Here is a 15467-nt window from a genome sequence, read left to right as displayed (position 1 = left end):
CCCGTAACTTAGCAGTTCGGCAAAAGAGAACGATAGAATAAGTACTAGGCTTCCAAAGAATAAGTCCTGGCGTTGATTTGTTCGACTAAAGGCGGTGCTCCAACATGGCCGCAGTCAAATGACTGAAACAGGTAAAAGAGTAAACGAGAGAGTATATACGGTACGAAGTAGATGTATGACACATCTCATATAAGTCTAATTTTAGTAAACCATTGTTATATAATATGACCTAATCATCGAAACGTGCTGACTCGTTAATTCTCAATGTTACTATATATCAGTATATGGCAGTATTTACTGCTCGCTAGGAAGACTTGACTGTTTCCAGTTAAGTGTTCAAGTACAGTTGGTTATCTAAGTGCCCATCTAACAACATCACCATAAATTATGCTACCCTAATACCGTCGCTGTAGCTGATACCACCTTAACTACATCACGTACTAGGTACTATGCTAACAACAACACCATACTAGGTTCTATCCTAACTGTAGTATATCTGGTTTCGTTCACCCTGACGACATCACCGTACTTGATACCATCCGAACAATACAGCCATCTGTAGGATGGGGAGGGGATGGGGAGGAGGGGGAGGGGGAGGTGAGGAGGGGAGTGGGAGGGGATGGGGAGGAGGGGGAGGGGGAGGTGAGGAGGGGAGTGGGAGGGGAGTGGGAGGGGAGTGGGAGGGGAGGAGGGGGAGGAGGGGGAGGAGGGGGAGGAGGAGGGGGAGGAGGGGGGGAGGAGGGGGGAGGAGGGGGAGGAGGGGAGGAGGGGGGAGAAGGAGGGGAGGAGGAGGGGATGAGGAGGGGAGGAGGAGGGGAGGAGGAGGGGAGGAGGAGGGGAGGAGGAGGGGAGGAGGAGGAGGGGAGGAGGGGAGGAGGGGAGGAGGGGAGGAGGGGAGGAGGGGAGGATGAGGGGAGGAGGAGGGGAGGAGGGGGGAGGGGGGAGGGGGGAGGGGGAGGGGAGGAGGAGGGGAGGAGGAGGGGAGGAGGAGGGGAGGAGGAGGGGAGGAGGAGGGGAGGAGGAGGGGAGGAGGAGGGGAGGAGGAGGGGAGGAGGAGGGGAGGAGGAGGGGAGGAGGAGGGGAGGAGGAGGGGGGAGGAGGGAGGGGAGGAGGAGGAGGGAGGGGAGGAGGAGGGGGGAGGAGGAGGAGGAGGGGGGGAGGGGAGGGGAGGGGAGGGGAGGAGGAGGATAATCTTTTCTACTATAGGTACAAGTCCTGAAATTCGTGGGGAGTGGAACAGTTGATCACATTGACCCCAGTACTTGACTGGTGCTTAATGTATCAACCCCGAAATGATGAAAGGCAAAGTCAACCTCGGCGGAATTTAAACTCAGAACATTAAGACGAGCAAAAAACCGCTAAGTATTTCCTCCAGCTCGCAAACGATTCTGTCAGCTCGCCGCCTTATCTGAAATATATCAATTGAAACCGACAAAGAAATAAAAGTTAATCGCCCAGACATAGTAATCAAGGATTGGGGAAAAAAAACACCTGCTTACTGATAGACATTGCAGTCCCTTCTGGTCAAAATTTTGTCGAAAAAGAAGTGGAGAAATTGTCGAAGCACAAAGACCGCGAAATTGAAGTATTCAAAATGAGGGGCATGAACGTAAAAACACTACCAATAATTATTGGAGCACTGAGCATGATAGAAAATCATGAACAAGGATCTTTTTTAAAACGGGGGCCACATTTTTCATTAATGTTTTACGTAATGTTTTTGGTACCGAAAGACTTTCAAACTTCGTATACTTATCTATTTTGTGTTATAGAACAGAAAAATATTTTTGTATTCGAATTTATTTCATGTAAAAAAATTGTCTTATTTCGATAATTTCAACCAATCACTGACAAGTATTCAGTTGTTTATATTTACTCCTTTGGCTGATTAAGCCATAGCTTCGTTTTATTTGCTTTTTTCTTTTTAAATTTGCTGTTTTACCTTAACCCTAACCCTAACCCTAACCCTATCACCAATAGAATTGTTTCAGAATCGTTTGTTTATGTAGTCGGCACTTAATGTATATCGGCTGAATGGACGTCAGTGATTGGTTGAAATTACAGAAATACGACAACTTTAACACGGAATAACTTAGGGATTTCTTTTTTTTTTTTAAGAAGACTAAGAGAAAAAGATGTTTTATATGACACATTCTACCAGTGTTCCAAGTTTCAAAGTGTTTCGTTAATGAAAAATGTGGCCCCCGTTTTAAAAAAGATCCATGAACAAATATGTAGAAGCTATGCCTGGATCCTCAACACTATACACTGTCCAAAAAATAGCCCTGCTAGGAACAGCCCACATCCTGCGCAAGACACTATCAATCCAGTAATATAACCTAAACAAAACATCCCATGAATACACAACGCGCTCTATACAGCATTTATCCAGTGAAATAAACTCCCACCAGCAAGCTAGAAAACCAAAGCCTTACACACTCAACACTATACAAGCAGTAACACAACAAAAGACAGCACAACACCTCAAGAGAAAAACCAACACAATACAGTACCGGGAAGAATTCGCACACTCCCAACAGCTGAAAAGAACACACAATGATGCACACACCCCAGCAACACGGTGGTATAGCAGGTGATGCAGTAGAAATTTGCCTCAATCTACCAAATATTGAACGGCTATATAATAATAATAATAATCCTTTCTGCCATAGGCGGCAAATCGATTACATTGATCCCAACGTTCAACTGGGACTTATTTTATCGACTCCGAGGGGATGAAAGGCAAAGCCGACCTCGGCAGAATTTGAACTCAGATCGTGGAGACGGACGAAGATGGAAGGATGAATAGTAGACAAAAAGTTACAGGTATTTAGATACGTCCTTTTACGTTCTGAGTTCAAATCCGTCGGGGGTTTATTTTGCCTTTCGTTTCTTTGTTTGAAGCAATAACTTAGCGGTGATAAAATAAGCACCAGGCTTTAAAAAAATAAAAGTTATTAAAGGCGGTACTCCAGCATGGCCGAAGTCTAATGACTGAAACAAGTAAAAGATACAAGATGAAGATATCATTGGAGAGATTTATATAATTGCAAGAACATTTAACTTCAAAATTTTCTCCCGAGATGGGACCATCTATTCCCCTTTTGTGAATAATTAAATTTTGAGCAATTGAAGATAAAGAGCATGTCAAAAGTACAACTAAACAAAAGGAACTTTAATGAGTGGGTGGACTCAAAAATCAGTGCGTTTTACTCTCCGAAGAGATGCACCAAATAACATAATGTTCCACTATTCTGATCCTGTTTTGACATTAATTCGTACATTCTGCGATTCTGTTTGCATATTCTTCGCAAATCTCTGATCGATTTTCCATTTCCATTATTGAAACAAAACATCTTAAATAATCAATACGCAGGGACTCGAAGAAGAAAAAAATAATTACATTCAAGTTTATATATTTGTACACACTTGTTTTTATACACACATTTATGTTTACACATACATAAACAAATAAGATGAGAGAGAAGAGAGAGAGAGAGAAATTAACTATACGTATAAGTAAGCATGCATGTATATGAGATGTGAGCTGTGTACATCTGTGTGTAGGTATGTATAAGTACATACATACACTCACATATGTATATGTACAAACGCATATATATATATATATATAGACATACACACACGCACATGCACACACATATGTGTGTGTGTGTGTGTATGTACAGGCGTGGACAAAAAATGAGTTACGTATGTTTTCGTGAATTCAGTGCGTAAAAAGTGTTGCACATATAGCAGTTTAAATAGGTTATTTGCTTCAAAAGCAGGAATACTTCTTCCAAAGCGCTCTCAATAGTATTTTTCGTCGAAAATCATTTATGTAGAAAAACGAAATTCTCAAACTTCCCTGATTTTTTTTCTTCTGTTATCGTTAAGGGCCAATATCTCAGATAAGAAAGAAGGGGTTAAAACTATAGTTATAGAACTAAATGATAGTATTGGCTTTATAATATAAAGTTTAAAATAACAAGTATGAAATGTCAAGAACTTAGAAGTCATTTTAAATGTCAGAAGTTATGCGTAATTAGCTCTAATTACAATGTGGATAGCTACATTAAGCCGTTGTTTTTTGAGGGGTTTTTTTTTTCCTTTTGTGTTAGATATGTCTTAAAGGATAAAGAATTTTGTGCTGATGTAGATAAAAATCAAATTACTTATTCTTTAGAAAGCAGGTACAGCATATTTTGATTTCTACAAACCATTAAAGGACAAAAAAAAATTCCTATTTTTTCTGTCTGCTGTAAAGCGAAAAGGTTCTACACTTGCAGAAAACTGGTGCTGCCGCAGGAAAGAAAGGGTTTGTTAAGCCTGGAACCGCTACAAGTAAAGATTTTAAAAAACAGCGATTTTTCATATAAGAAAAAAAGCCTGCGGCAACTATCAACGGGATTTGGAACTGTTAGAAACAAGACTGTTTAAGGCGGCGAGCTGGCAGAATCGGTAGCGCGCCGGGCGAAATGCTTAGCGGTATTTCGTCTGCCGTTAAGTCCTGAGTTCAAATTCCGCCGAGGTCGACTTAGCCTTTCATCCTTCGGGGTCGATAAATTAAGTACGAGTTACGCACTGGGGTCGATGTACTCGACTTAATCCCTCTGTTTGTCCTTGTTTGTCTCCTCTATGTTTCGCCCCTTGTGGGCAATAAAGTAATAAGAAACAAGACTGTTTCTAGCAGACCCATTACAGAAGGTTAAAAGAGGCCGGTTTGAACCCTGAAAGGTGTACTAGGACGCCATTGTTAATCAAATAAAGCATTTTCTTTCTACAATAGGCACAAGACCTGAAATTTGGGGGAAATGCTCAAATGATGAAAGGCAAGGTTGACCTCAGATAGTAATGAGTCGGAAGAAATACTGCTAGACATTTTGTCCGCTGCGCTAATGATTCTACCAGCTCACCACATTGAGTAAAGCATTGAGAATATTTTGTACTTCGTTTATAAGCCTGGTACTTGTGATTCAAACTGGTTTCGAGGATTTCTCAGGGACGATGAATCAAGATTTATATTGATACCCCAGAACGTCGCCATATCAGAGTTGTTGAGCTCAACTCATTAATCGAGTAGAACATGCAAAAGAGTTTGTGCTTCTTTATAGGCCTGATAATTGTGATTCAAACTGGTTTCAAGTTTTCTGGGATGATGAATCAGGACTTTGCATTGGAAAGAAACAATGCAGTTATAAATAAGAAGAGTTGGAATTAACGCATGCAGGATTCCACATATCTAACATCACCCTTTCGTAGTCACCCTATGAACCTTTCGGCCTACCCTTGTATGTATATGTATATGTATGTACATGTATATGTATGTATATGTATGCACACGTGGATGCGCAATGGCCCAGTGGTTAGGGCAGCGGATTCGCGGTCATAGGATCGCGGTTTCGATTCCCAGACCGGGCGTTGTGAGTGTTTATTGAGCGAAAACACCTAAAGCTCCACGAGGCTCCGGCAGGGGATGGTGGCGAACCCTGCTGTACTCTTTCACCACAGCTTTCTCTCACTCTTTCTTCCTGTTTCTGCTGTGCCTGTATTGCAAAGGGGCCAGCCTTGTCACACTGTGTCACGCTGAATATCCCCGAGAACTACGTTAAGGGTACACGCGTCTGTGGAGTGCTCAGCTACTTGCACGTTAATTTCACGAGCAGGCTGTTCCGTTGATCGGATCAACTGGAACCCTCGACGTCGTAAGCGACGGAGTGCCAACAACAACATTTCTCTACTCAATCAGAGATGACCTAGGGTTAAACAACAATATTACTACTACTGCGATGACGACGATGACAACTACTACTAATACCACTATCATCATCACTATCACCCCCCCCCCCCCACTGCGTCCCCCCCCCATCATTGCCACAACAAGATCAGTGTCATTGAAGTGGAATATCTTTGGGTAGTGCTGTAAAGGTTTGTTAAAATCCAATTCCAAAACGGTGCGGCAGAACAGGTCATGCTAGCTCGAAATGTGTAAGACGACGAGTAGAAAGCAGGCCATTTCTGTTCCAATGAGCAAGTCTACAGAGTTGTATTCATCTAAGGTATAAAAAAGAAACAAAAAAAAAATCATTTTAGAACTGCGAAATCAATAATTCGCCGAATAACATATCTCACTTCTCCTCTATCCTCTCTCACCCGCTTTCTTCCTCTCTATCATCCACTCTCTCTCTCTCTCTCTCTCTCTCTCTATCATCCTCTCTCTCTCTCTATCATCCTCTCTCTCTCTATCATCCTCTCTCTCTCTATCATCCTCTCTCTCTCTCTATCATCCACTCTCTCTCTCTCTATCATCCTCTCTCTCTCTATCATCCTTTCTCTCTATCATCCTCTCTCTATCATCCTCTCTCTCTCTCTCTATCATCCTCTCTCTATCATCCTCTCTCTATCATCCTCTCTCTCTCTATCATCCTCTCTCTATCATCCTCTCTCTCTCTATCATCCTCTCTCTCTCTATCATCCTCTCTCTCATTCTATCATCCTCTCTCTCTCTATCATCCTCTGTCTCTCTCTTTCTATTGTTCTCCATCCAGCTCAATCAGACACGTTAAGCAGTCGCTGTTTACTGTATCCTAGAACAAAACTATGGCAGGTCAACTCTGCTTACATCTATGTAATTGTTTGGAAATAGCTAATAAGCTGCTTTTAACAGTATCATCCAAATAGCATATATCTTTTATCTTTTACTTGCTTCAGTCAATCGACAGCGACCATGTTGGGGCACCACCTTGGGGAATTTTTAGTCCAATGAATCGACTCCGGTACTTTCTTTTTCCTCTTTGAAGTCTGGTGCTTACTTTATCGGACTCTTTTGCCGAATCACTAAGTTACGGGGACGTAAAGACACCAACACCGGTCATCAATCGGTGGTGGAGAACAAACAGGTACAAACACACACACGGGCTGTTCTTGTTGCTCAATCATAGCTGGCCGAAAATCATAAGGATTTTCAGTCGTGACGACCCTTTCTTTTATTTTCAGATAAGTCTATCTTGGACTAATATCCAATATATCTTTAGTTTATTTTAAATGTTGAGTGTGAATGACGGAATGATTTTGCTACTATATCTAGCAATTTGATCGGACCACATCGAGTCATTCTTATTGCTTCAACAAATGATACATGTTGATGGAGATAAAAATGGAAATAAAACTGCTCCGTATTTTCTTTTTCCAATCTTTTACAAATAAATCGTGTTCAATTCTTCACAGATTTCCTTTTAAATTTACAGAATATTGCTTTATTTTAATAATCTGTTGCGTTAATCAGATCCGCTAAGATGGCGGCTAATTCGCACACACAAACGTACACCTATACATTAAGACGCATAAAACATATACATGCACACATATGCTTATACATACACATACACACTCCTTCACAGAAACATACGCTCATATAAATGCACTACGTATGTACATATATACATCTCAACATAAAGACATACATACACACGCATCTACACACAAATACACACATATTCATGCATACACGCATACTCGCAACTTTGAACTAAAGTCGTTAGTGATTTCCCGGTTTCACAATAATATTTCGAGTAGGACAGTTTAATAACTGATACAGGAGTTTCGTTTCAATCAAGTATTGAACTTGATATGGTTTCAGCTGGGGTTTATTATTATTATTATTATTATTATTATTATTATTATTATTATTATTATTATTATTATTATCATTTTACACGGTGCTTTGATCGGACCGGCGCCGGGCCATTTCTCGCAGTGGCGTTTATAACTTAAGAATGCTCGTAATATTGGAAATATGGAGGGGTGGACAGAGGTGTTTGAGACTCAGACACATGGCAGAATTTGTTCTGACTTTTGCATTCTGAGTTCTTGGTTGGTAGACTTAATCTCTCGCTCTGTTTAGCACACCATCATTTGGTCCTTGGCTGCCTTTGGCAGAGATCATATCGTTGTAAGCGTTCGAGAACAAAGCTCCGTTTGAGAAATTCTTCTTTCTTTCCATCAGACTCAAAAGTCTTGAACATATTAAACACTCGTAGATGCTACCCTTCCATCCCTGATTAAACAGTAAAACAATACATAGATAATTATAAATGCACATGAGCGTGTATGTACATATGTGTCTATATAAGCGGGTACGTATGCTATTACTTATTTTTATGTCTAGATTTCTTGCCACCGGAGAAAAAACCGGTTTCTAGCCTACATTCATGACTCTTTCAATGAAATTCAAAATCAACCGGGTTGTTGTGTATGTATGTGTGTATGTTAGCAAGTATTCAGTGCAGATTTGTGTTTGATTTATGTATGTATATTCATACATGGCTAAATATCTGCATATGTATATAATAGATGCTTAACTTTTAGAAAGTTTTTAATTTTTTAACACTTCTATTGATAGCTTTATCTGCAGTCTTCTAGTTAACTTTTCCATTTCTGGTTTTGAACATCCTAAGTTTTCAATACTGGTGCCGAGGCAATATATTATATGTCCTAGTGCCCCAAATCAGAGAGCAAAAGCAGTAAATTTCTCAATATTTCAGTGTAAACGTTTGCTTTGTTGCTAATCTTTAGCTTTATGTTGACATCCGCGGAGCAACTAGTACATGCACACATAAGTACAGCATGCGCCAGTCTTTAAGGTCATGTGTATGAATTTAGAAAAAGACGCATAGCTCATCAATGAAAAGCTGTATTTGAAAACGAATTGGTACGAATTACCTTGAGAATCCTTTTATTACACCTATTTAATAAATCCATCGTTAGCATCAATGGCTGTTTCAACAAGGGTTCAGAAATGTTGACATGCCCGAATCAGATGAGCTTTATCAATTTTTGTCATAGTACTGTTATGGCGGACTTGAGAGATTGTATGGTGTTACGGGGGTATTGATTGACCGCTCTCTCGACTGCGTTCTCTACTTAATAGTCCAGTGGGCTGGGTTCTGGTGAGCGAGGAGGTCATGTGTCTGAGAGAACATGATCATGAAGATTAGCACGCACCCATGTTTGGGTTTTCCAAGCCTTATGTCATGGCGCAGAGTTTTGTTGGATGACACACGGTCTTCCGTTGCGTAGTCTGTCTACTCAGGGCTTAACAACTTTCTCCAGCACCTTTATTTAGAAAGTGGCATTCGCTTTTGAGAAGACATGACATCTCCCTCATTGCTGACGACTCCCAGAACAATCACGGTTGGTGGGAAGTTAGTATGCATGACCGTTCGAACCTCACGGGCCTCTGCATAACGATCTGTCATTGCTTTGGTTTACTTTTGGGTCCTGGTCGAAGTTTTACTCATCGGAGAAAAACCTAACATTCCATCCTCTTCGTGTTTTAACTCTTGGTGTTTTAACATGCACACATATATACACAAAAACCCGAGAGAGAGAGAGAGAGAGGAGAGAGAGAGGAGAGAGAGGGGGGGAGAGAGTAATATGATGGAAAAGAGATCGATTGAAATGCAATGTTCTACAATAATACACTGCATCTTTTTGTGATTGTGTGTGTTTTATATTAACACACACACACACACACACACACACACACAATAAAGTAAATTTTGTCATAGTCACACCTCTCTGACTTCATTAAATTTCTCCCACGACAAATGTCCCTACATGTATTTGTTTCCTCTTGTTTTTCTTTGCTTTTTTGTTGTTTTTTTTTTGTTTCTCGGTGTTGTTTGATAGAATTCAGCTGGTATTTGTTCTTTGTTCATTATAGTATGCGGCGATATCACAGTTTACTACATAGAGGCTCACCAATTTCATTCAATCTATGTTTATACAATGCATCGATCTGTCTTTATAAAAACAAAAAATAAAAATTATTATTATTATAAAAGTGACGGCGCCAGAGGCAGACATGACTATATTCTTAACTGTTTACATACTTACGAACATATATACGCAGATACATACATGCTCATATACACACATGCTTATATTGAATATATACAGGTATGCATATATACATACACGCATCATTATTGTTGTTATTATCATCACAATCATCATAAAGAGCAATGCATGAATACATTAGACTCTCGGAGTTTAAGTCATTTCTATAATATTACACCTACGTATAAATCTATGCATTGGATTTTATTTCTCTTGTTTGTTCCTATGTGCGTGTGTGTGAGTGTGTGTACATATGCATATATATATATATATATATATATATATATATATATATATATATATATATATATATATATATATATATATATATATATACTCACTCGCATATAAAAACTTATGTATATGTACATATACAAGTAAACACACATGTGTGCATAAATATAAACAAACAAGTATTTAGCGTTTTTTTGTTACAAGCTTGGAAATGTGTATTGTGTGTGTGTGTGTGTGTGTGTGTGTGTGTGTGTGTGTGAACCAGATGGTTCCAAGTTCAATCCCACTGCGTGGCACCTTGGGCAAGTGTCCTCTACTATAGCCTCGAGCCGACCAACGCCTTGTCAGTAGATTTGATAGACTGAAACCGAAAGCTATCGTATATATATATATATATATATATATATATATTATATATGTGGGGGGCTGTAGGTGTGTGTATGTATGTATGTCTGTGTTTGTCTCCCTGTCACCACTTCACAACTGGTGCTAGTGTGTTTACGTCCCCGATAGAATAAGGCTTAAGATATAAGTCCTAAGGTCGATTTGTTCGATTTAGAACCCTATGAGGTGTCGCTCCAGCACGGCCTCAGTCAAATGACTGAAACAAGTAAAAGAATAAAAGAATATATATATAGTTGTCAATTGTGGAATATGACTGCTACTACATCAACTTGATGCTTGCGTAACGCATGAAAATATTTGTTTAATTCAATATTGTAAAATTGTAAAAATTGTAAAAATTAGAAATAATAAAACGTGAAAACCAAACTAAGTTGGAATTTCATTGATTAATATATTCTTCTATACACAACCTCATACAAACTCGGTTATCTATCTATCTATCTATCTATCTTTCGCTCTCTCCATATATATATATATATATATATATATATATATATATATATATATATATATATATATATATATATGTATATATATATATATATATATATATATATATATATATATATATATATATATATATATGTAAATACTTGCATACATGTGTGCATGCATAAACGTTCGTAATGTATATGGCGTTTTAAAACATGGCGGAGCTTTCATCCAGCAAACAAATTTATTTTCAGTAGCAGAGCTGATATCAACATTTCGGAAACTTAACTGATCCATCCAGACAGCTTTTGAGAGTTGATACAGCCCGTAGCGACATTAAGGTGTTATCTTCCTGCACAGCAGAGGCGTTTCTCAAACAATATTCAATTCCATCAATTAAAAGGAATTCTCGTCGATAAGAAGTGGAATTTATGTAATAAGTCTGGTATGGGTGTAATGGAAAACAAAAATTATTCACTTTGTGGCTGTCAGTTACCCAAGGAATGGGCGCGAATGCATGGACTTCAGAGATCCTGGTCTTGCCGATAACCACCACTAAAATTATTATTTTTTTTTTGCGTTATTTAGTCGTTCTATTGCGGGGATTAACGAAACATTCCAAGGTGGCGAGCTGACAGAAACGTTAGCACGTCGGGCGAAATGCTTAGCGGTATTTCGTCTGCCGTTTCATCTGAGTTCAAATTCCGCCGAGGTCGACTTTGCCTTTCATCCTTTCGGTGTCTATAAATTAAGTACCAGTTACGCACTGGGATCGATGTAATCGACTTAATCCCTTTGTCTGTCTTTGTTTGTCCCTTTATGTTTAGCCCCTTGTGGGCAGTAAAGAAATAAGAAAAAAGAAACGTGAGCACACCGGGCGAAATGCTTAGCGGTATTTCGTCTGTCTTTATGTTCTGAGTTCAAATTCCGCCGAGGTCGATATTGCCTTTCATCCTTTCGGGGTCGATAAATTAAGTACTAGTTGCGTATTGGGGTCTTGTGCCTAGAGCAGAAATGATATAGAAACATTCCTCATGGCACCAGCCGACAAATTGAAAAAGGCATTAACCCGGATGATAGCTATCCTATTTATGCCGATAACTATCTTACTTACATCAAGCAATGCGAGTTTGTTGATAGAGTAACTTTGCTTCTAAGCTAACCACAGGGTGTTTGCATTTATACAATCGACTCCAAGGACAGTCATGTTCATTGGAGAGAGAAAAAAAATACAATAAGAAGAGTAGCTCAGCCTACTTGCTAGTTAAGCGAGGGGTCTAAAATGGTTTTCGCTACGTATTACTATTGAGCGTTTTTCTAAAAAGCCTAATATCAGATTGGAAAGTTATCTTTTTGTTATGACGTGTGTTAACAACAAACAAGATGAAGACAAATATCCGTCGAATAATATAAATAATGTAAATAATGTACATAATTTCTCTTAAATGTTCTCTTAAATATAGAACTAGCGAAGGCGTATTTACATCGCTTCGACAGGACGTTACGAGTCTGAGCTTTTCCTGCCTATATTTCCTTTGAAGTAAAGATAAAAAGAGGGTCATTCACAGGTCTCCACCAGTCGGGAGGGTTTTCTCTTCTGAACTCGTTTCTTCAAATTTTTGAGAATTATATCTATGCTTCCTGGATATCTTACCGACATGCTGCAAGTTTCGCACACAAAGAGTTTTCCCAAAAGCAAATGAATGGTAGATTAAATTTTATCCCCATTGTTTTACCGCAAAATATGACTTTGAAATGTTCAATTCAAAGTTAATAAATACATTGCTGACTATTAGTTGGTTTCATTTCCACATCTTTATTATTATTTTTTTTATTACCACCTCATTTTACATCATTTTATTAACTCCTATATTATCATCTCATTTAACGTATTTTATAACTATCAGTTCTTTTATTACCTTCTCATCACAGTTTATGTAAATTATTTTTATTTTATTGTCATCTTTATTTGATATCTTAAAGAACCGTGTATATATATAAATAGGTTTTTATGGCATTAATATCATTCCTCCATTTACTCTAGCCCTTCACACAGATGAGGCATTTCAACCTTGCTCGGAGTGATTTGGAGTAAAGGGGAAAAGTCGTTTGTTGCCGCTTTTGCTGCTGCTGCTGGTGGTGGTGGTGTTGCTGCTGCTGCTGTTACAAAAGCGATTGTTACAAGTGCAACTTTTTGTTATTTCAGTTTTTTTTTTGTTCTTGTCGTTGTTATTGCTCATGTTGGTGACAATAACGATGGTGATGATGATGATGATGATAAGGATGACGACGTGATGACGGTGATCTGCTGCTTCTGCTGCTGCTGCTTCTGCTTCTGCTGCTGCTGCTTCTGCTTCTGCTGCTGCTGCTGCAACTATTGCAATCGTTAAAGCAGTTGCTGTTGGTGTATTTGCTGTTTTCGCATTCTTTTGTTGTTGCTGCTACTGCTGCTGCTGTTGGTGGTGGTGGTGGTGGTGGTGGTGGTGGTGGTGGTGGTGGTGGTGGTGGCGGCGGCGTTGGCGGCGGTACTGGGGCGGTGGCAGTGGGGCGGTGGCAGTGGGGCGGCGGCAGTGGGGCGGCGGGGTGGAGGCGGAGGCGGGGTGGAGGTGGAAGCGGGGTGGAGGCGGCGGCTGGGTGGAGGCGGGGTGGAGGTGAATGGAGGTGGGTGGAGGCGGGGTGGAGGAGGGGTGGAGGCGGCGGGGTGGAGGAGGCGGCGGCGGCGGCGGCGGTAGTGTTGATAGTGGTGGTGGTGGTGGTGGCGATGGTGGCAAAACCACTGTTGTTACTGTTATTGCTGCTGCTGCTGCTGCTGCTGCTGCTGTTGTTGTTGTTGTCATTATTGCTATTATTCTTGATGTTCCTCTTGTTGTTGTATAAACTGCATCAATAAACGTTATTACTAAGATTACTTTTTCTCTCCATTAATTATGCAGACCACATTAACTATGGCCTCTGTCCAAATGACGACAATTTGATAATCACCAATACTTCCATGACCTCTACTCCAGTTATTATTAATCCTAATTACACCTCAGGCCACCAAACCCACGCACACTCAGATCCTTCTTCAGGTTTTTTTTTTATTATTGTTCTTACTCTTGTTGCGCTGTTTTTTGTTGTTGTTATTTAAGCCTGGTGGAGGCGCAATGGCCCAGTGGTTAGGGCAGCAGACTCGCGGTCGTAGGATCGCGGTTTCGATTCCCAGACCGGGCGTTGTGAGTGTTTATTGAGCGAAAACACCTAAAGTTCCACGAAGCACCGGCAGGACTTATTCTTTGTAAGCCTAGTACTTATTCTATCGGTCCCTTTTGCCAAGCCGCTAAGTTACGGGGGCTGTAAACACACCAGCATCGGTTGTCAAACGATGGTGGGGGGACAAACACAGACACACAAACACTCACACACGCATATATATATACGATGGCCTTCTTTCAGTTTCCATCTACCAAATCCACTCACAAGGCTTTGGTCGGCCCGAGGCTATAGCAGACGACACTTGCCCGGAACCATGTGGTTGGTTAGCAAGCTACTTACCTCACAGCCACTCCTGCGCCTATGAAAATATTGAAAAATAGATAAATATATTTTTTTGTTTACAAACAAAAGAAAAAGGATATTTTCAACATATTATGTATAAATATGAGGAATCAGTCGATGATTCACTTCCTTGCTATTGAGAATTTCATGCACATGTAGAAATATACTTATATTTAGGTGAGTGAAGATGCATAATCACTGAAACCCCTTTCATTCACCAAAATATTGAGTTCACCGGTTTATACATATGTATATGTAGTATATGAGTATACGTTGGGTCGATCGTGCGCGCTACAGGGAACACAAGCTAATCCTATCTGTTGCACGGTTGGGTCTCCGGTGAATAGGACCGCACCCCCGCAACGCTAGCCTGGTGACGAGGGTTACTAAAATCCCAGCACTGCAAAAGATTACGCGTCAAAAGATATAGAGACCCTGCATAAGGACAACAATTATTTAGAAAATTTGGGGCTGGTATCCAGAACGTTGAATAGCATTGGAAGTACGGCATCCCTTAGCTTTCGTTAAAACATATCTCTAGGAAGCGGTTGCACTGATATACATTCCAGTAAAATTATTGTGACAGACATCTTACTTCGGCTTATCTTTGTTATCTTTGACTTTGATAAGAGCCGCTGTGTTGTTGTGTAAAGCTCCTTTCGGCAGCTTATGTTTCGCATAGACATAGCTGACATTTTTTTGAACGCATCATTTGAAATATTTCTTTTATGAGTTGCTTGAGTTTTCTTTTTCTTTGTTCTTTCCGAACCATTCAGCGATGGGATGGTGGTGACTCATACAGACGTAGCACATTGGAAGTGCATGGCTTACAACCTACAAAGATTTTCTTTATCACTCGAATTATCAATGAGTCTTGATTACTCCAAAGTGTCTAAGTTTCCCTTGTTAGACGATAGCCTTGCTCACCGCATTACTTGAATGATCTAGAAAAGATGACC

At 40.0% G+C, this 15467-nt stretch overlaps 1 protein-coding gene across 2 annotated transcripts in view; it reads left to right on the top strand.

The window, feature by feature from the left end:
- The window catches only part of LOC106881396 (uncharacterized), a 139881-nt gene that overhangs the window by 19587 nt on the left and 104827 nt on the right, over positions 1–15467 (top strand). Inside the window, exon 2 of one of the 2 annotated variants that reach the window (XM_089340782.1) lies at positions 13905–14042. The exons of the other annotated variant lie outside the window; for it this stretch is intronic. The gene's annotated coding sequence lies outside the window, so the exon portion shown is untranslated. The remainder of the gene's footprint in view (positions 1–13904; positions 14043–15467) is intronic. 2 annotated transcript variants of the gene reach the window in all.

This window comes from Octopus bimaculoides, chromosome 24 (assembly GCF_046866305.1).
Source record: "Octopus bimaculoides isolate indiv1 chromosome 24, ASM4686630v1, whole genome shotgun sequence".
Classification (NCBI taxonomy): Eukaryota; Metazoa; Mollusca; class Cephalopoda; order Octopoda; family Octopodidae; genus Octopus; species Octopus bimaculoides.
This window is presented reverse-complemented; position numbering and strand designations above follow the sequence as displayed.